The following is a 19,947-nucleotide window of genomic DNA, read 5'->3' as shown; positions in this document are numbered from 1 at the left end:
TGAGGGGGGAAAAATCCTGGAAAACAAACACTGGGTGTCCAGGAGCCAGTTTTTTTGTGGGCCAGGAGGTGAGGCTGAGAGAGGAATAAAATCAGGTCCTGTCCAGCTGGGGAGGGCAGGAGGGGATGGGAGGAGGGAGATGCAGCCGCTGCTCCCTCTGGCAGTGAGGAGAGGGGATTTTCCAATGGGAATGCAGCTGGCAGGGCAGGATCAGAGGGATCCAGGATCCAAATCCAGGGGCTCCAGAGGGATTCAGAATCCCAGATGCAGGAGCTCCAGAAAGATTCAGGATCAAAGATCCAGGGGCTCCAGAGGGATCCAGGAGCTCCAGAGGGATCCAGGATCCCAAATCCAGGAGCTCCAGAGGGATCCAGGATCCCGGATCCAGGAGCTCCAGTAGCTGGCCTGGTCCCAGCCATCCCCCTGGCCCCAAGCCCAGCAGCGCCGGGCTCTGAGCGAAGCCCTGGAGGTGTTTGGGTGGGTACAGGTGGGCTCAGCCCAGGGGACAAACAGGGGCTGGGAGAGGCTCCTGGATGGAGAGAGAATTCCAGGGATCCCCTGGATCCCGGCAGGGAAGGACGGGTGGGAATTGTCACCCCAGACTCCAGAGGGGAGGAGTTTCACCTCAGCAGAGCCTCGAGCTCAGCTGGAAAATCTGGGCTGCAGGTTTCATTTCTGAACATCTGGTTTGGTCTGCTCCATCCCCAAACATCTGTATTGGTCTGTTCCATTCCTCAACAACATCTGTCTTGATCTGTTCCAGCCCCAAACATCTGGTTTGATATGCTCCATCCCTAAAGATCTGTATTTATCTCTTGCATCCCCAAGCATCTGTATTGATCTGTGCCATCCCCAAACATCTGTATTGATTTGTTCCATCCCTCAACATCATCTGTATTGATCTGTGCCATCCCCAAACATCTGGTTTGATCTGCTCCACCCCTAAACAACATCTGTATTGATCTGTGCCATCCCCAAACATCTGTATTGATCTGCTCTGTCCCCAAACATCTGGTTTGATCTGTTCTGTCCCTAGACAACATCTGTATTGGTCTGTTCCACCCCTAAACATTTGTATTGGTCTGTTCCACCCCTAAACAACATCTGTCTTGATCTGCTCTGTCCCCAAACACCTGGTTTGATCAGCTCCGTCCTCAGTGGCTGCTGTTCCTTGGTTTTTAAAGCATTTTTAAACCCTCAGCAAACCCTCCTCAAAAAACGAAATCCAGCTGCAGAAGCTCTCCAGGAAAATTCAGCTGAGGAGGCTGATTTAGCCCCAAACTCCCAGCTGGGTTAAGAAGGGGTCATTGTTTGGGTTTAGAAAGGATCATTCATTATTTGGGTTCTGAAGGGTTGTTAAAGCTTTCCCAGGGCTGTCCCGCACCCTGAGAACGCAGGGATCTGTTTATAAATATTTGTATTTCTATTTCTGGGAGCATCTGGATGGTCCTGCAGCCATGTGAGGGAAATTTGGGAAGGAAAAGGCAGATAAAGAGTGGAGCAACCTCCCAGTCAGATCCTGCAGCTGTCAGAGATAAGGCAGCACTTCAGCATCTTGACCAGAACATGAACAAATTCCCCTCTGGTCAGTTTTGGTTTATTTCTGAGCCTCCAGAAAGCTCAACGTCAACTAAACCCGAATATCTGAGAGGAGAAAAGGCTCAGCAAAGAGCCCAGAGCCTGCTCTGTGCCAAGGCAAACAGGAACCCGTGCCAGCCCCGCTTTTGGGGGTCCCTTGGGATCAGGGGACACCCCCAGGCTGTGAGCTCCCCTTCCCCGCCCTGTCCCTGCTCAAACCCGGCCTCTGCAGCCGTTTCAGGGAGGGCTGGTGCAGCAGACACGGGCCTAGCTACAGCCCCGTGGAGGATGGAGGTTAGAGATCAGGAAATGCCAGGTCATAGGAGCCAAACCAGAAGTCTCCACTCCGGTCCTCCAGGCCTGTTTATCTCTCTGTGACCCCTCAGGCTGTTTTCCCTCACCCTTACAACTGGTCAGTCCCCAAGCCCCCCTAACCCTATGAAAGGGGCTGCCTTGGCCCGTTCTGGCAGAGGAGCTGTCGTCGGACCCTTCACAGACCCCTCAAATAAAGCACCGTGGAACAGCCGAGGCCTCTTCTCTCTCTCTCTCCGTCTGCTCTTCTGAAAGCCACGACCAGCCAGAGCCCCTTGGCAAGCTGAGAGCTGAAACCATGAAAGAGCTGAGACCACTCAAGCTGGCAGTCACTGAGCTGGCTAAGGTGGCCACGGCTGTGCTGCAGTTCGGGCTCGGGCACCCAGCCCCCGGAGGGCTGAGCTCTCTGGCCTAAGACTGCTCACCTGGGGCACCCTGATGAAATAGAGATTTTTGGAATTCACTTGAGTTAGCAATATGAATTAAGTATTTAAAGTTTAGCCTGTAGAACTGTGTGTTCAATTTTAACCCTTTTACTTAAGAAACCTCTGCCATGGTACAAAGGGCATAGGAAAATGCAAATTTCTGAAGCTTCTTGCATAAAGAACAATACCAGAAGAGACCAAGGGATGCAAAGAACCCAGATAAAGGAGCTCCTCTGTCTCCAAGCTGATCAAGGCCGACTGACACGCTCAGATAAGCACCACGGGACCAAGAGCACACACGCCAAGGAGAAAAGTTCAAAAGTTCAGTCATGAGGAAGACCATGGCCTTCAGCCTCAGAGACCACCAGAGACCCCCGTGCGACCACCACAGCAAACAACGCATGCCCAGAAGGGTGTGGATCTGATTACCATGCAAGGCGAGGACAGGTGGGGCCAGGGGTTGAATATGCATGGCAAGGTTGTGCAATGTATTGCATATGGAATACCTTTGTGAATAAAGATGTGGGTCAGACTGAGGCTCTGGGCACAAGTATTTCACGAGAGCTATCTCGCTTGTGCTGGGCACTGACACACACACCCACTCCATAACTATCTCTGGTTGTGGAGTTTATTTATTCCACATTTCGCTTCACTGACCTTGCAGGGATTCAGCTCTCCTGCTAGAAGGAGCAGCCCCTGTGGCTTTTTTACAGCCTTGTTAGCCTGACCTCAGTTTGCTGATCTGTGAAGGTGCACACATTCTGCAGTGTTTCAGCAGGCAGAAGGTCCCCTCTGAACCCGAGGACTGCTCTGACACTTTGCAAAACTGCTGCTGTTCGCCCCTCCACGGGATGATGAGAAGTGTCAGCAGTGACTGTGCCCAGGATGCTGTGAAATGGAATCCTCTCAGGGCATTAGCTATCAGCACGGATGACCACACGCATAAGTCCTGCTGGCACTGACAGCAAAATTTATTTATTGCTTGGGGTTGTCCCTCGGCATCGGGGGACACCCCCAGGCCGTGAGCTCCCCTTCCCCTCCCTGTCCCTGCTCAAACCCGGCCTCTGCAGCCGTGTCACGGAGGGCTGGAGCCAAAGGACACGACAGCTTGTGCCGAGGAGGGCTGGGGATGGCTCCAGCCTGCCGAGGTGTTAATGAGCCGAGCCTGCCAGGGGCCGGAGCCTCTCCAAGAATCCCGGCCCTGCCAGGGAAGGTCAGGGCACAGCTCCAGGTTGCTTTAATTGGGACCGAGATTAGCCTGGGAGACACTAATTGGGATTAGAGCGGATCCAGGAGGTGGAATTTTCACTCTTGGCAGAGCCTGGCTGAGCCGGGCTGCCCCGGAGCCCAAACTGGGTTTGCTGCTGCTCCCCAGGGATTCAGGGATTTGGGAATCATCGAGTAGTCTGAGCTGGAAGGGACCCACGGGGATCATCCAAATCCTGCACAGGGAAAGGAGAAAACTCTCACCGAGCTGGAGAAATCCAGGTGAGAGAGCACAAAGCACCACAGAGGGAATTCTGGCTGGGAAAAAAGGAATTCCACCAATGCAGGAACTCATTCCCCACCCATCCCTAGGAAAAATGGCTGGGGGCACTCAGGTGGGGCAGCACCAGGTCCCTTCTTTGCTGTGGGGTCAGGAGGGGCTCCTCGAGGGGAAGGCACTGGAAAACCACTCAGAATTCCCACTCCACCTGCAAAAATCCTGGGGGAATTCTGCACAAGACTGGGACATCAGCCTGAGCTCCCTCCAATCCCAAACACCAGGAGACAAAACTTCCACAGGGTTTTGTGTCCCCCAAGATAAACCCTCAGCCCCTGTTCAGTGAGGGGCCCAAGAAATTTCCTCAGATTAAGCCGGGAAGAATCCAGAGGGATCCCACAGCCACAGTTTGGGATTCCCACCAAAAATGGCAGCCCAGCTCCAAGGGGGAAACTTCAGGAGCTCAGCAGGGAAAGCTCCCAGGGCCTCAGCACTGAAATGGGCTCAGCTTTTGTCTATCCAGAGGGGACAGGAGGGAAAACCAGGAATTCTGGCGTGGCAGAGCTCAGGCTGGGCTTACCCCATCCCTGGCCAGGCTGGATGGGGCTTGGAGCACCCAGGGATGCTGAAGGGGGTGGAAGGAGATGGGATTTAAGGGATTTAAAGTCCCTTCCACCCAAACCATTCCATGGCTCTGATCCCCAGCGTCCAGGTCCTTCTTCACTGGGATTCGGGGCCAGGCCTGGTTTAGAGGATTGAGAACAGAGAGCATTGCCCAGCAGCTCCTCCACCCCACAGAAACCCCGGATTTATTCCTTCCTGAAATCTCCCTGCTCAGCTCCAGGACATTTTAGGGCTCTGATCTCCAGAACTCTCCCTGCCATGCAGGGTTGGTTCAGCCACAGCCTCACCCCAAACAACACTTCAAGGGCCTGGGCAGCCCCAGCTGCACCCACACATCAGGGGGACACCAGAAACCACAAGAACACGACTGAACATGGAAAATATTCCAGGAAAGCCACGGCTGTGCCGCTGGCAGGGACTCCTGGACACCTTCTCCCCTCCAGGCTGGGGGAGCGGCACGTGCTGAGCTGCCTGAGGAGAAATCCAGGCTTAGCTTGGCAGGAGCTTTGGCTTGGGCTGGGTTTTCCCTTCCTTTGGGGCTCGGTGCTCCCCTCTAACGACCTCCAGATTTGTCAGGGCAATGTTTTGGTCTCTCCATTCAAAGGAATCCCAGTCAGAGCATTAAAATCCCATGAGCAGAGCCGGTGGAGAGGGCAGGAAATGCTCCAGGTCTCCCGGTCCTCCGTGCCATGTTCCAGGCTGGAAGCTGAGATCCATCCCCACAGGAATGTGCAATTTAAGGCTTCCAGGCATCATCCTGGTGGCTGCTGAGTCAGCCCTTTCCAGGGCTCCAGGCCTGGGTTTTGAAGGGAACAGAGGCACGGGATGGCGAGGAAAAGCCATGGAATTGTTATGGAATCCTGGGATGGTTTGGGTTGGAAGGGATTTAAATCCCATCCAGTGCCACCCCTGCCATGGCAGGGTCACCTCCCAATGTCCCAGGGCGTCCATCCCTGGACACTTCCAGGGATCCAGGGGCAGCCACAGCTGCTCTGGGAATTCCTTCCCAATATCCCATCCATCCCTGCCCTCTGGCAGTTTAAAATCATTGCCCCTTGTCCTGGCACTCTGCCCGTTCAAAATCCTCCTCCCTCCTTTTCACAGACCTCCCAAAATTCCTAATCCTGCGTTTTTCCTTCTCCAGCCCTTTCCCAGGTGTAACAGAGCCCGCTCATCTCCTGAGCCAAATCCAGCCAAAATTCCCCTTTGGAATCCCATCCAGCAATGGATGAGCTCGGGCAGAGCCCAGAGCCAGACACTTCCCAGCTCCCCTCCTCGCCCCGACAACAAAAGGAAAGGCTGGAATTCCATGGGAGCGAGGAGGCAGCGGCTCCACATCCCCCGGGAGCGGGGACAATTGTCCCGATTGTCCCTGGGGCTCTGAACCGTTGGTGTTCGGCCGCTTGGAACCGAGAATCCCGGGAATCCCGGGAATCCCTGCGTCCCCCATTCCCTGTTCCATCGCCCCAGGTGAGTTCATGGGCTGGGAACAGGAATCCCGGGAATCACAGGAATCCCTGCATTCCTCATTTCACTCTCCATTGCCTCAGGTGCGTTCCTCCGGCTGGGAACAGGAATCCCAGGAATCCCTGCATCCCTAATTACAGCTCCATCGCCCCAGGTACATTGCTCGGGGGTGGAAAAGGATTTCCCTTGGAACAGGAATCCCGGGAATCCCTGCATCCCCAATTCCCTGTTCCATCGCCCCAGGTGCATTCCTCTGACTGGGAACAGGATTTCCTTTGGAACAGGAATCCCGGGAATCCCTGCATCCCCAATTCCACTCTCCTTCAATCCAGGTTCGTTCCTGGGGTGGGAACATGATTTCTCTTGGGACAGGAGTCCTGGGAATCCCTGCATTCCTAATTTCACTCTCCATCACCCCAGGTGCATTCCTCGGGCTGGGAAAAGGAATCCCGGGAATCCCTGCATCCCCAGTTCCAGCTCCATCACCCCAGGTGCATTCCTGGGCTGGAAACAGGAATCCCAGGAATCCCTGCATCCCCAGTTCCAGCTCCATCACCCCAGGTGCATTCTTGGGCTGGGAAAAGGAATCCCGGGAATCCCTGCATCCCCAATTCCAGCTCCATCACCCCAGGTGCATTCCTCGGGCTGGGAACAGGAATCCCAGGAATCCCTGCATCCCCAGTTCCAGCTCCATCACCCCAGGTGCATTCCTCGGGCTGGGAACAGGATTTGCCAGTGCCACTGGAGGAGCTCTCCAGCCTCTTCTCCACTGGGAGCCTCTCCAGAATTGTTCAAGGGAATAAAATCCCGCCATTCCCTGGGCTGGGATGTTGGATACCTCCTCCCACTGCTCCAAGAGTCTCCACCTTGCCATGGCAGGGGCTCTCCAAGGGTTAAATCCCCATGGGTTAAATCCCTTCTCGTTCCCACTCCTAAAAACCTGAGCCACAAAGGTCCCGGGAAGGATCAGAGGCACCAGCCCCAATCTCCTGAGCCAAGGGAACCATCAGAGCAGGGATTTCCTGGCTGGGGAAGGAGCTCTGGAAAGGCCCAGAGAGCCATGGAATGGTTCAGGTTGGAAACGACCTTTCAGACCCCACCTTGTTCACCCCCAAACCACGTCCCCAGGGCCACCACCAGCTGTGCCTGCAATTCCCAGGGATGGTGACTCCACCTTGGCTGCCCATGCCAGGGCCTTTGGGAATGTTTGCCAGCCAGGGAGGAGGAACTGCAGCAGGCAGAGAGCAAAGAGGGGTGGGAAAATCCCTGTGAAAATTCCCTGATCACGGCCCTTTTCATCCTTGTTTGATTAAATTTGAAATCCTGGAATGGTTTGGGTTGGAAGAGACCTGAAATCCCACCCAGAGCCACCCCTGCCATGGCAGGGACACCTCCCTCTGTCCCAGGGGCTCCAGCCTGGCCTTGGGCACTGCCAGGATCCAGGGGCAGCCACAGCTCCCTGGGAATTCCATCCCAGCCAGGAATTCCTTCCCCATCTCCCATCCATCCCTGCCCTCGGGCTGTGGGAGCCATTCCCTGTCCCTCCAGGCCCAGCCCATTCCCAGAGCCCAGGGCTGTTCCTGCAGCACCCACAGAGGGATGGGGAAATAAAATCAAAGAATCCTGGAATGGTTTGGGTGGGAAGGGACCTGAAATCCCACCCAGAGCCACCCCTGCCATGGCAGGGACACCTCCACTGTCCCAGGGGGCTCCAGCCTGGCCTTGAGCACTGCCAGGATCCAGGGGCAGCCCCAGCTCCCTGGGAATCCCATCCCAGCCCCTCCCACCCTCCCAGGGAGGAATTCCTTCCTGAGTTTCCCCCCTGTCAGTTGGAGCCCACCCCCCTTCCCCCAGCACTGCAGTTGGGAATCCCTGGCTCCCACTTCCAGGGATTCCTTGGAGCTGGCCCTGGATCCTGGCAGTGTCACCATCCACATGTCCCTTCCTGCTCCTGCTCCCACACCAGGCACGGGAGGAGAGCAGGGAATCAGGGACCTGCAGGTGACACAGCTGGATTCCAGCTGTGCCACGGACAGAAGGTGCTCCACACATCCCTCTCTTCCCAGGAGAGTTTTTGTGCCTTTGAGGCTTTCCAGGCCCTTTTGGGACCCTCTCTGAGCCCTTTTTTGGCCCCTTCAGAGCCCTTATTTGCCATTGAGGGGCTAAAATTGAAATCCAGTGGGAATGGGAGGAGGTCTGGGAAGAGGCCACGGCCTGGATTTGGGAGCTGCCCCTTCAGGAAAGGTGTTGGCCATGATCTGGGGTTGTTCCCTGGAAAAATTCCCCTGTCCCTGCAAATTTTAGGGCATTTCTCTTCATAAACATCAACACATCCTCATCAATATCCTTATAAATGCATCTTTATATAAATAAATATGGAGATAAATATCTCTTTATAGCAACAAATTTCTCCTGACAGAGATGAGACAAACTTTTCCTTCTGCATTCCCAGATTTCTAAACCAGGATCTCTGTAATGTTCTAAGCTCTCCTTTAATTTTTTATCTCCACACAGCAGAAACCACTTAAATTCAACACCAAAAATTCATCAGAAGGGAAAAACTGAGCCCAGAGAAGGATCCTGTGTGAGCTGAAGGAGCAGAGCTCAGCCCAGATTTCCATGGAGAGGATTTCCAGGTGGATCTGGGATCCTCCAAGGAGGAGGGGATCACTTCTCACCCTCTGGATGATGCTGTTTTAATTAATCTCCCTAATGCAGCAGGGGACAGCCAGGCTCCAAACCAGGCTGTTGTTATTGCTGGGAAATCCCCCTTGGAATAACAAATTTCCAGCCTGGATTAGGAGTGGAACTTTTCCTCCTGCCAGGGCGTTTTTGCAGATGGGAATGGGAAATGTGGGACAGAAAGTGGCAGAAATGGGCTCTGAGAGGGTCTAAAAAGGGCCCAGAAGGTGTAAAAAAAAGGACTCTGAGTGTCAAAAAAAAGGGCTCTGAGTGTCAAAAAGGGGCCCTGAAGGTGTCCAAAAAAAGGGCCAAAAAGTGTCCAAAAGGGCCCAGAGAGCGTCCAAAAAAGGGCCCTGAAGGAGTCGATGAAAGGGCCCTGAGAGGCGGCAAAAAGGGCTCAGAAAGTGTCCAAACAAAGGGCTCAGATGGTGTCAAAAAAGGGCTCAGAAAGCATCAAAAAAGGGCCCTGGAAGTGTCAGAAAAGGGCCAAAAAAGCGTCCAAAAGGGCCAAAAAAACATCCAAAACAGGGCTCTGAAGGTGTCAAAACAAAAGGCTCAGAGGGTGTCAATAAAGGGCCCTGAGAGTGTCAGAAAAGGGCCCTGAAGGTGTCCAAAAAGGGCTCAGAAAGTGGTAAAAAATGGCCCTGAGAGCATCAAAAAAAGGCCCCAGAGAGGGTCCGAAAAAGGGACCTGGAAGTGTCAGAAAAGAGCCAAAAAAGTGTCCAAAAAGGGCCAAAAAAGTGTCCAAAAAGGGCCCTGAGAGGTGTCCCGAAAGGGCTCAGAAAGTGTCAAAAAAAGGGTCCAGAGAGGGTCCAAAAAAGGGCTCTGTCTGTCTGTCTGTCTGTCTGTCAGGCACTGACCTCCAGGAGAACTCTGCACTGACCTGAGGCCCTGGAGAAGCTTCCAGAATGGAATGACAGAACTGGGATTGTGGGTGTGAGGTTGGGATAGAAGTGTGTGACTTCACAGGGTGGGAAACTCGGAGTTTGAGGGTTTAGAACACAGCAATATATTCTATTCTAGATATAGAAATAAATAGAAATATAGAAAACTACACAGTGTAAATATAAATATAAATATAAATATAAATATAAATATAAATATAAATATAAATATAAATATAAATATAAATATAAATATAAATATAAATATAAATATAAATATAAATATAAATGTTTTAGGGCAGAGGCTGGCCCTTCTTCACCTTTCTCATTAATTTAATTGTGTAAATGGATAAAAAAATCCACACTGTAGGCCACAAATTAAAAGTAAAATTAACTTCAGTGCCATTTCTTAATTAGACAATTTATGCCTAACAAGGCTCAGAGAGAGAGACAGGGCTCATTTTTTATTTGTTAGAGTGAAGTGCTGTAAAACTCACAGGTGGTGAGACTGCAATGTAAATAAGAACTAAATAAACATCTAAGTAAATATAAATAAGAAATAAACGTCTAAGTAAATATAATGTAAATAAGAACTAATGAACATCTAAGTAAATATAATGTAAATAAGAACTAATGAACATCTAAGTAAATATGAATAAGAACTAATGAACATCTAAGTAAATATAATGTAAATAAGAACTAATGAACATCCAATTCCAAATAAGAAATGATGTCTCGTGCATTTAATCCCAACCCTGGCAAAATCTGGGGATCATCCCAGTGCCCCAAACTGGGAGCTCTGGTTGGAGACCTCACCAGGAATGCTCTGGAAGTGCTCAGGAGGGGAAGGATTCAAAGAGAAAAATGAATATAAATTATGAATATAAATCAACTCATTCATGTACAGAAGTTATCTTAATGATTATGTTAATTAAGATCATGGCCTTAGCAGAAAGGAGAGCAGAACGGGGCTCAGGGACAGCCAAGACAAAGAATTTGGGAGTCAAAGGATGGATCTAAACCCAGAGCTCATTCCTGGCTCCATCTGGGGTCTCGGCTGTGAGGGGAGGGAACTCCCAGCAGAGCTCACGGAATTCCCAACAAATCCCCCAGGAGCTCCATCCCTGCTCCATCCCCAGCCCTGCCCCCCCGGGGCTTTCCCGAGCTCCCGACACTTCCCCGACGCTTTTCCCCAAAAATTCTCATTTCTGCACCCCCAGAGCTCCGCTGGCTGCGAACGGAGAGGAATTCTGAGCCCAGCACCGCCTGATTCGAGGATTGTTGAAGGATTCAATTTCCTTTAAGGACGCATTTTCGGGGGTGTTCCCCAACACCCTCCGGCCCTTGGGGCCGGGATCATCGGAATTCCCTCCCGGAGCCCCCAGCACCGCTCCAGGGTGATTCCTCCCAGAGCAATTCACGCTTTTATTTCATTTAATAGGATTTTAACTGCTCCCCTCTCGCCAGCCGAGGAAATTCCACCCCCGTGGGTGGCTCAGAGCGGAGAAAACCGGGAAGGAGGAGCCCCAGATCCGTGATTTTCAGGTTTTATCCAGGAAAAATTGGAAGCACTGCGCTGTCACCTTGATGAGCTGATTGTGGAGGTGATGAATTATTTTCCTGCTGCACTCCCAGATATCCAAAGTTGGATCTTCCTCTCTAATATTCTGAATTATCTGGGTTTAGATCTTTTATCCGCAGCTGTTTAATTAACAGCAAAAACTCATCGGGAAGGAAATGTTAATTACAATTACTGGTCAGCTCAGCCCGGGTCGGGTTGAACATCCCACGTTTCTCCGGGGCAGTTTTCCAGCTGGATATTCCCAAGTAATCCTAAAAATCACCAGGATAAAACACTTTTCAAGGAGCTGCTGGTAGGCTCAGAGGATCCCCAGCACTGACAGCGGGAAAAAAATAAAATATCCTTAATTAAGGACATATTTTGCACTTTCTGCCAAACATCTGCCCCTGAGTTTTCCCTCTGGAAAAACGGGAATTATCCGGAGAGGAGAACTCCAGATCCCCCCCGATTTACCCAACGCTGATGGCACCAGCCGGGGTTTTCTGCTGGAAATTCGGGATATTTCACCAAAATCCCAGCTCGGGCATTGCCCGAGTTTGCAACTCGTCTTTTATTCCAGTCGGGAATGGCTGGGAGCAAAAAAGGGATAAAATCTCCAGCTCGGCCGGGACTTCTTTAAAGTGACAGCGAAACTCTTGGGCATCGCAGCCCGGCCAAACCCGGGGTGAGGAATCCCCAAAACTCGGGATTGGGAGAATTAGCTTAGGAGAATCAATTTAGAATTAGGAGAAATATCATTTCCCCCCCTCCAGTCTTTTACCACAATGGGAGAGGGAGAAAAACACGCTGGGAGAGAAGAAGGGAAATGAAACTTTCCGTCGGGAAGGAGGGAAGGTTTGGAAATGCTGAAATTATTGAATTTTTGTGGCAATAAAAGCCCAGCCCCGGCTCGCAGCCCCGAATTTACCTCGATTCGCGGCGCCTGTGCTGGGGGCAGCTCAGCCCCGCTTCATCCAGGTTTTGCTCCCGGGCTGAGCGCGGTGAAATTCCTCCTGCAGGCAGGGAAATGTGCGGCGAGGAGCTGCTGCTTCCTGCCAAATTTCACTGGATTCGCTCCGCAAACCCCTCCCCGGAGCCGTGAGCTCAGCGCTCCTCCCGAGCGGGGGGAGCGGCCGCGCTTCCCCTAAAAAAAAATTTAAATAAATGAAAAGGATGAGGAGCGCGGGTTTGTAATCCGGGTGCCCAGGGAACAAATCCTGGGAGTTATCCCGACCCGGGGTGGAACTGTAATGGTCCGGTCCCGGCATTCCAGGGGGTCTGGCGGGATCCTGGGGTTCCCAGCGCTGGCATCTCCCGGGATTCACCCACCCACCCTTAACCCTGCAGCATCCCTCTTTCCAGCTGCTCCCTGGGTTGAGGGATCTTTGGAATGAGAGATCTCTGGGACTTGAGATCCCTGGGATGTGGGATCTTTGGAATGAATGATTTCTGGGATATGGGATCTTTGGGATGTGGGATTCCCTGGGATGTGGGATCTTTGGAATGAGGGATCTCTGGGCTATGTGATCTCTGAGGTGATTCAGTCCTGGCATTCCAGGGGGTTCTGGCACAGGATCCTGGAATTCCCAGCGCTGGCATCTCCCGGGATTCACCCACCCACCCTTAACCCTGCAGCATCCCCGTCTCCAGCTGCTCCACATTCCCTGGAATTCCCAGAGCTGGCCTCTCCCGGGGTTCACCCACCTTTAACCTTTCAGCTTTCAGCTTTTCCAGCTGCTCCCTGGATTGAGGGATCTTTGGAATGAGAGATCTCTGGGATTTGGGATCCCTGGGTTGTGAGATCCCTGGGATGAAGCATCCTTGGGATTTGTGATTATGGGATGTGGGATCTTTGGAATGAGAGATCTTTGGGATTTGGGATCCCTGGGATGTGGGACCTTTGGAATTAATGATTTCTGGGATATGGGATCTCTGGGATTTGTGATCCCTGGGATGTGGGATCCCTGGGATGTAGGACCTTTGGAATGAGGGATCTCTGGGCTATGGGATCTCTGAGGTGATTCAGTCCCTGCGATTCCAGGGGGTTCTGGTGCAGCATCCTGGGATTCCCAGCGCTGGCATCTCCAGGGGTTCCCCCACCTTTAACCCTTTCCCAGCTGCCCCACATTCCCTGGAATTCCCAACGTTCTCCTGTCCCTGGATTCCCCCACCTTTGATCAGCATCCAGCTTTTCCAGCTGCTGGATATTCCCTAAACTAACTCTGACAGCAGCTCAAAGCAAAGCAGGGAATTTTTGTTGTTATCCCAGCTTGTCCTGCAGTTATTCCCCACTCCTGGGAGTCCCAAGGGTTAAAAACAATTCCTCATGGAAAAATAACAACTCCTAGATTGGAGAATTCCCAGGGGGGAACAGTTCCCAAAAATCAGAGCTGGGTCAATCCCACATCATTCTGAACCTCTGCCTGGGGCTGTGGTTTTAAAGTCGTTCAGGGCTTCAATTCATCCCAAAAATTCTCTTTATTCCCTCGGCTTCATGTGTGAAAACAACAGGAAATGGAGTGGGTTTGAAATCTCGGGAAGGAGCCTGGAATTGTCTCCTGACCCAGCTTTGGGCAGCAGTGTCAGCCTTTCCCAAATCCCAAAATATTCCCTGGTTTTCTCCCAGCTTTGGGTCGGGGCATTTCAATCTCTCCTCTGTGGGATTTGCAAATGGATCAGCAGGAAGGGAAGAGTTCCCAAAGGAATCTCCTGGAGGAATATTCCCCTCATCCAGGGAATTCCTGGTTTAGGGGAGCTTCCAGCGAGCCCAGGGATGGGATTGAGGGATGGGATCTGGGATGGGATCTGGGATGGGATTAGGGATGGGATCTGGGATGGGATTGAGGGATGGGATCTGGGATGGGATCTGGGATGGGATCTGGGATGGGATCTGGGATGGGATTGAGGGATGGGATCTGGGATGGGATTGAGGGATGGGATCTGGGATGGGATCTGGGATGGGATCTGGGATGGGATCTGGGATGGGACTGAGGGATGGGATCTGGGATGGGATTCAGGGATGGGATCTGGGATGGGATCTGGGATGGGATTAGGGATGGGATCTGGGGATGGGATAAGGGATGGGATTCAGGGATGGGATCAGGGATGGGGTCTGGGATGGGATTGAGGGATGGGATTCGGGGATGGGATCTGGGATGGGATGTGGGATGGGATCTGGGATGGGATATGGGATGGGATTCAGGGATGGGATCTGGGATGGGATCCTAGCACAGGGCTGCTGTCCATGGGTTTTCCTCTGGGATCCTCCTGCACATCAATTCCAACTGAACTCTCTCCATCAGGATTAAAAATTCCAGCTTCAATGCCCGATTCCAGACGCAATCCCTCAGTGCAGCACAGCAACGTTCCCATCGGGACACTTCTCCCTTTTCCCAGGATTTCTCCAGCCAGGCAATTCCAGCTCCAGGGCCCAACTCCATCTTCTGCAAAAGCTGAGTTTGTTCCCATTGCAGCTGCTCCAGAGTGATTCCCGTGGGAGCTGGGAAGGGAAATTGCATGGGGCACCTGCACAAAAGGAAATCAATGGGATTTGGGGAAAATTCCTCCCTGGGAGGGTGAGGAAGGGCTGGGATGGAATTCCTGGAGGAGCTGGGGCAGCTCCATCCCTGGAGGTGCCCAAGGCACTTCCAGAGAGAAGGGATCCCTGGGATGTGGGATCTTTGGAATGAGGGATCTCTGGGGTTTGGATCCTTGGGATTTGTGATTCTGGGATTTGGGATCTCTGGGAGATGGGATCCCTGGGATGTGGGATCTTTGGAATGAGGGATCTTTGGAATGAGGGATCTCTGGGCTATGGGATCTCTAGGCTATGGGATCCCTGGGATGTGGGATGTCTGGGATATGGGATCTCTGGTCTATGGGGTCTCTGGGATGTGGGATGTCTGGACTATGAGATCTCTGGGATGTGGGATGTCTGGGATGTGGGATCCCTGGGATGTGGGATCCCTGGGATTTGGGATCCCTGGGATTTGGGATCTCTGGGATGTGGGATCCCTGGGATTTGGGATCTCTGGGATGTGGGATGTCTGGGATTTGGGATCTCTGGGATGTAGGATGTCTGGGATGTGGAGCAACCTGGCATAGGGGAGGGGGGTGTGATGGGATGAGCTCTCAGGTCCTTTCCCTGCCACAGGAATTCTCAGGGAAGAGGACAAACCCTGGGAATCGGATCCCGACCCTCAGCAGAGCCACCTCCCCCAGCCTGGGGACATCTCCTGTCCCAGGAGAGGCTGCAGGAGCAATTCCAGGCTGGAATGAGGGATGTGGAGAGGGGAATGTGTCCGAGCCTGCACGGCCCAGCACGGCTCAGGCCAGGACTGGGCGGGATTTTTTTATCCATGAAAAATTCCAGCTGATGGAAGGGAGAGCTTGGGATGAAACATCCAGCAGGAATCCAGCAGAGCTCCCGGAGGCTCTGCCTGGATTCAGGGAATTTGCTGCCCCCTCTGTCCTGCAGCGGGGGGGAAAAGCACCCGGGGGGGAAAAGGGATTTGAAAACAGCCTGGAATCACACAGGGAAAAACGCTGCTCCGATGGAGCTGGGAAAGTGGGAAGGCTGTTCCTGGATCCCGGTTTTCAGCACTTTGCACGCGGGTTTTTCACCCCAACCCCTGCACAAATCCCAGTTCCAGCTGAATCCCCTCCCTGGCCTCGCTCCCAGCCCCCCCTCCCGGTGCCATCCCTCCCTCCGGGTTTGTCCCTGCCCTGAGGACACTCCTGGCTGTGACCCGGCAGTTCCAGTCACGCTCCCTGCTCCCAGAAAGGAGGAACGGGCCGCTGGCTGCTCTAATTTCCCCAATTTGCTGTAATTTCCCTCATTTGCAGTTCCCGGGGAAGGCTCATTGCCTCCCCGTCCTGCTGCTCGCACCCTGCCGGCTCCGTGGGGCGACTCGACCTCTCCAGCTCCGGGAGCAGCTCCCTAAAAGCTTTTCCCTGCAGAGATGATCCTGGAGATCCCAAAACCTGCAGGAATTTCAGGGCCACGGGGCCGTTTTCAGGGATCCGCTGGGAAGTTGTGCAATGGGTCAGGCAGATCCCAATGGCTGAGAAATCCCAAAATTCTGAAGAAATTAATCACTACCTCCCCTCAAAAAAGCTATTTCAGTATTTAAAGCTCCCCAGAAGCTTTTCCCTGCAGAGATGATCCTGGAAATTCCCAAAACCTGCAGGAATTTTAGGGCCATGTGGCCTTTTTCAGGGATCCACTGGGAAGTTCTGCAATGGGTCAGCCAGATCCCAATGGCTGAGAAATCCCAAAATTCAGAAGAAATGAACCAATATCTCCCCAAAAAAGCAATTTCTGTACTTAAACCTCTCTAAAAGCTTTTCCCTTCAGAGATGATCCCGGAAATCCCAAAACCTGCAGGAATTTTAGGGCCACGGGGCCGTTTTCACACCCAAGGGAAGCAGTGGGAAGTTCCTGCAATGGAACTGCAAATAACAAATCCCAGACTGGAGAATTCCCAGGTGGGAACAGTTCTCTTCCCAAAAATCAGAGCTGGATCAATCCCACATCATTCTGAACCCCTGCCTGGCATTTTAAAGTCATCCAGGGCTTTAATTGATCCCATCCAGGGAAAGGATTGAAGAGCCAGATCCCAATGGCTCAGGAATCCCAAACTTCTGGAGAAACGAATCAATATCTCCCCCCCAAAAAAGCCATTTTCCATTTTTAATCCCTGTGGGAATTTCTCCAGCTTGGAATCATGGAATGGTTTGGGTGGGAAAGGAAATAAAATCATCTCATTGCACCCTTCCACTATCCTGGGTCATTCCAACCTGGCCTGGGGCTCATCCAGCCCCCATTATCCAAAGCCCTGGGAGGTTTCAAGGTGGGAAAACCCCAAATTCCAGAGAAATCCTCCCAGCAGGAGCATTTCCCTGCAGGCATTCCCAGAACAAGCAAATCTTCCTTTATTTCCCTCCTTCTTTTTAAAATGAATTAATTCCTTTATTTGCACCCTTTTCCCGATCAGTGCTGGGCTCTGCCCTGGAATGGGAGCTCCTGGATCTCCTGGATCTCCTGGATCTCCTGGATCTCCTGGAATCCCAGCACGAGGCACTGAACCTCTCTGCCTGTCTGGGATCCCTCGGGGATGAGCAGGGAGGGAAGGAATGGGGTGCTGGAAGGTGAATTCCCCCAGGAAGCTCCTGACAATCCCAGGAGGCACAAAGGATCCCCCACATCCATTCCCTGAGGGATTCCCACCTGCAGCTCCCCAGGAGATGAGGATGGAACAGAGAAAATGAAGTTTTCCCCCCCAAAAAACCAGGAAGAGAGGGAATTTCTAGCCAGGAAAAGGAGGAGAAGCGCAGCTGGAGGCGGGGGCAGCGCCGGGAAGGCAGCGCGAGCGCATCCCAGGAAAATCTGGGAATGAGGATTGGGGCGGTTCTGCCCTTCCCGAGGGATGCGAGCCCCGCGGGATTCCCGGCACAGGGAGAAGGGCCCGGCCCAGAGCCGAGCTCCAGGGGGAGCCGGGAGCGGGACCGGGGGGAGCTGGGAGTGGGAGCTGGGAATGGGATCGGGAGTGGGATCGGGAGTGGGAGCTGGGGAATGGGAGCTGGGAGTGGGATCCGGGGGTGGGATCGGGAGTGGGAGCTGGGAATGGGAGCTGGGAATGGGAGCTGGGAATGGGATCGGGAGTGGGAGCTGGGAGTGGGATCCGGGAATGGGAGCTGGGAGTGGGAGCTGGGAATGGGATCGGGAGTGGGATCGGGAGTGGGAGCTGGGGAATGGGAGCTGGGAGTGGGAGCTGGGGGTAAGATCTGGGAATGGGATCCAGGGGTGGGAGCTGGGGGTGGGATCCGGGAATGGGATTGGGAAGTGGGAGCTGGGAGTGGGATCGGGAGTGGGATCTGAAGGTAGGATCCGAGGATGGAATCCAGGAGTGGGATCTGGGGGTGGGATCCCAGATGGGAGCCAGGGATCAGATCCAGGGATGGGATCTGGGAGTGGGATCCAGAGGTGGGATCCAAGGATGGGATCTGGGGGTGAGATCTGGGGGATGGGAGCCTGGGATCAGATCCAGGGACAGGATCCAGGGATCAGATTCAGGGATCAGATCCAGGGATGGGATCCAGGGATGGGATCCAGCGATCAGATCCAAGGACAGGATCCAGGGACAGGACCCAGGGAAGTCCCTCGGGCCTTGGGAAAGCTGAGCCAAGGGAAAGGGAGGAGGCGGGAACTGCCCGGGGTTGGGCTGGGGAAGGGGAGGGTGCTCAGGAACGGTGCCAGGAAATCCCAAATCCCAAATCCCAAATCCCTCCTCAGCCTTTGGGGAAAACCTGGGAGTGCTGATTCCCTGTGCCCGGCAGGGAATGGGTCCTGACAGGGACAGGGACACAGGGAAGGGACTGAAGGACACAGGGACACAGGGACAGGGACACAGGGAAGGGACTGAGGGACACAGGGACACAGGGACAGGGACACAGGGACACAGGGACACAGGGAAGGGACTGATGGACACAGGGACACAGGGACACAAGGACAGGGACACAGGGACACAGGGACACAAGGAAGGGATGGGGACCCAGGGAGGGGACCCAGGGAAAGGACAGAGGGACAGGGACCCAGGAACAAGGACACGGACACAGAGAGGGGACCCAGGGAAGGGACAGGGACATGGGGGAGGGGACACAGAGACAGGACACAGGGACAGAGGGAAGGGACAGAGGGAAGTGGAACAAGAACAGGGACACAGGGAAGGGATCCAGGAAAGGGAAAGGGACATAGGGGAGGGACACAGGGACAGGGACGCAGGGAAAGGACACAGGGATGCAGGGAAGGGACAGGGAGGGGACAGGGACGGGGAAGGGACAGGGACAGGGGGACAGGGACAGGGGGAAGGGACAGGGACATGGGGAAAGGACAGGGACACGGGGAAAGGACAGAGGGATGCAGGGATGGGACAGGGACATGGGGAAGGGACAGGGACATGAGGACAGGGACACGGGGACAGGGACAGGGACACGAGGACAGGGACACGGGGACAGGGACAGGGACACGGGGAAAGGACAGAGGGACGCAGGGATGGGACAGGGACATGGGGAAGGGACACGGGGACAGGGACACGGGGACAGGGACGCGGGGACAGGGACAGGGGGAGCCCTCCGGGCCCTTTCGGGCTCTCGGGAGCTTCACGCGTTATTTGGTCCCAACAATGGGACCTGGGGAACAACAATGGAATCTCGGGAGCAACAATGGGACCTTGGGGACAATACCGGGACCTTGGGGACAACAATGGCCCTCGGCAGGGACGAGGTGCCCCCGGGCCAGCCGCTCAGCGTCCCCTTGTCCCTTCCCGGGGACACCAATCCCGGGGGATCCCCCCGGAGCCGCCCCTCCCCCTGCCGGGATCGCTCCGGGCTCCTCCGGGCGCTGCGCGCGGAGATCCCAAAGGGGGGATGGGATCAAGGAGCTTCGGGATCGCTCCCCGTCCCCGGAGCAGCCCCGGAGGAAAACGGGGCTGGTTTGGGCAGGAAGGGCCAATCCCAGCCTGGGCTGGGAATTCCAGGCTGGGGATCCCAAAGATCCCAAAGGAATCCCCCAGGGCAGGGCTGGGAAATCCCTTTGGGTTTTCTCCTTCTGGTGGAGCCACGGAAAGATCTGGGGGGTTAATCTGGGTTAATTTGGGTTAATCTGGGTTTATTTGGGTTAATCTGGGGTTTATTTGGGTTAATTTGGGTTAATCTGGGTTTATTTGGGTTAATCTGGGTTTATTTAAATTAATCTGGGTTAATTTGGGTTAATTTGGGGTTTATTTCTCCCTCAGGAGATGGTACCGAGTTCTGCCTCCTCTGGCTGAGCCCACGCTGCAAATCCTTGGGATCCCTGGGATCTGGGATCTGTGGGATGGGGGATCCCTGGGATGTGGGATCCCTGGGATTTTGGATCTCTGGGTTGGGAGA

At 53.8% G+C, this 19,947-nt stretch overlaps 1 protein-coding gene across 1 annotated transcript in view; it reads right to left on the bottom strand.

Moving 5' to 3' along the window:
- LOXL2 (lysyl oxidase like 2) overlaps positions 1 to 12,081 on the bottom strand; it is a 70,715-nt gene extending 58,634 nt beyond the window's left edge. Inside the window, exon 1 of the mRNA XM_059870693.1 lies at positions 11,945 to 12,081. The gene's annotated coding sequence lies outside the window, so the exon portion shown is untranslated. The remainder of the gene's footprint in view (positions 1 to 11,944) is intronic.
- Between the last annotated feature and the right edge of the window lie 7,866 nt (positions 12,082 to 19,947).

This window comes from Haemorhous mexicanus, chromosome 30, assembly GCF_027477595.1.
Source record: "Haemorhous mexicanus isolate bHaeMex1 chromosome 30, bHaeMex1.pri, whole genome shotgun sequence".
NCBI classification, from domain to species: domain Eukaryota; kingdom Metazoa; phylum Chordata; class Aves; order Passeriformes; family Fringillidae; genus Haemorhous; species Haemorhous mexicanus.
The sequence above is the reverse complement of the archived record's forward strand: the minus strand, read 5'-3'. Positions and strand labels throughout refer to the sequence as shown.